The sequence below is a fragment of the Aplysia californica genome, unplaced genomic scaffold (genome assembly GCF_000002075.1).
Source record: "Aplysia californica isolate F4 #8 unplaced genomic scaffold, AplCal3.0 scaffold00090, whole genome shotgun sequence".
NCBI lineage: Eukaryota > Metazoa > Mollusca > Gastropoda > Aplysiida > Aplysiidae > Aplysia > Aplysia californica.
In genome coordinates, this window is record NW_004797360.1 from 245302 (window position 1) to 247161 (window position 1860).

The window sequence follows — 1860 nt, forward strand, 5'->3', positions numbered from 1 at the left end:
AGAGAGAGAGAGAGAGAGAGAGGGAAGGAGGAAGAAAGAGACAGAGACAGACACACAGACAGACAGAGCGAGAGAGGGAGACAGACAGACAGACAGACAGACAAATAGACAGAGCAAGCGAAGGGAGAGAAGAAGAGACAGGGAGAGAGAAAGAGAGATAGACAAACAGACAAAACTGACAGACAGACAGACACACAGATAAACAGAGCGAGAGGGGGTGAAGAAGAGATAGAGTAAGAAAGAAAGAAAGAGAGTGGGAGAGAGATAGACAACAGACAGACAGACTGAGGGAGGGAGAGAGGGGGGGGGAGAGAGACAAGGAGAGTTAAAAAGAGAAAGGGAGAGAAAAAAAACAGACAGACAGACAGACAGAGTGGGAGAGAGATGACAAAGGGTCATTGAAGAACAAGTAGATTTGCTGAAAATCAAACCGATTATTCCTTTACGGTGATATTATTTTTTCAGATCTATAGAGACGAAGTAATGTATCTGCGTCTACTTGTTTATTAGAATGTATGTTAACTTAAGCCAAAATCTTACAGTTTATGGCCGAGGGAGGCAGGGGAGTTTCCTAAAATATGCGATAAAATTCACAGGCTTCCTTCTTTGTTAAAGGCCTAGTAACCTAGTGAACTAACTACTGACGGCACTTCATTTTCTCATGACATGACAGCATCCCTGAGCATCGCCGTGGCAGCGAGCACCGCGCGTAAGTGTTTTCGCGCCCCGCGCCGGGCGATACGCGAAACAATGCACTGTTGTTTAATTGTTATGGAGCGCCACCACGAGTGTCACCTCTCTATTAGGTATAATTCTCTGGTATAATTTAGATTTAATAGTGGTCGCTCGTTACGGAAGTCCTCCCGTCAAATTAAACGAAGAAAACAATCACCCTTTCCTCCGGAAAAGGTTTTTTTGTCAGCATAACCATTTTAAGACAGTGTTCTTTCGAAATTTATCCAAAAACTTGCTAGTTTCTCTTTGATTTTTAAAAACCCAAGGAGGGTAACTGTTCGCAAAGGGTGCGCTTTTGCGAAGAGGGCGCCACCGAATTTTGAGGACACTTTTAAAGTGGAATGATGAATGAATGGCTTTCAAAGACAATCTGATTTTTAAGTCTATAACATTTGTTAAAAAAACACAGAAAACCCCCCACAATTACTCCCCCCGTAAACCACCAACAAAACAATCATCCAGGAAGTGATTAATGTTATTCGTATTTTTTTTTTAAATGTTAAAAAAGCGAACCAATATCCAGACTGCACGAGCCGAGGAGGGTCAAAGGTAAGTAGTCTATGATTGGCTTGTTATCGCCGGAAGCAGTATTTTTCTACTTTCAGATTTGTGTTCAAATAGTGTTTACTGTTTGTAGTTTGTTTCTTCAATGGTGTCAACAACAATTGGATGTTTGTAGTGTAAGTTGAAAGTGGGTTCAGTAGTGAAAAAGGAAAAAATAGTAGGAAATGGCCTTAACTAATTTAGGAATCCAAGAGGGGCGCTTTTTCGGTAGTTCCCACCCCGCAATTTTATTCACGGGTTTGGGCCACAAGAGTAGGGGGGTTTCAGGGGGGCATGCCCCCCTGAATTTTACCATAGTTTAATGTTTTGCAGTTGTTAGGTTTGATATCTTAGCTCACCGCGAATCAAACGTATAGATCTAGATCTAGATCTAGATGTGATGTAGCCTTTGTAGGTCAGGCTCAAATAAGGGGGGTGGGAACTACCGAAAAAGCACCCCAAGACAAGAGGTGCTTTTCGGAAACTTTGAAAAACTTGACTTGTGTGTCGGATAATCATTTCTAGATCTAGATCTAGATTCTAGATCTAGATCTAGATCTAGATTTCTAGAACCCCCCCCCC

At 42.1% G+C, this 1860-nt stretch overlaps 1 protein-coding gene across 1 annotated transcript in view; it reads left to right on the forward strand.

The window, feature by feature from the left end:
• Positions 1-1327: 1327 nt before the first annotated feature.
• Positions 1328-1860, forward strand: part of LOC101861569 (trichohyalin) — a gene marked incomplete in the record, with an annotated part of 55040 nt that continues 54507 nt past the window's right edge. Inside the window, 1 exon segment of the mRNA XM_013080534.1 lies at positions 1328-1415.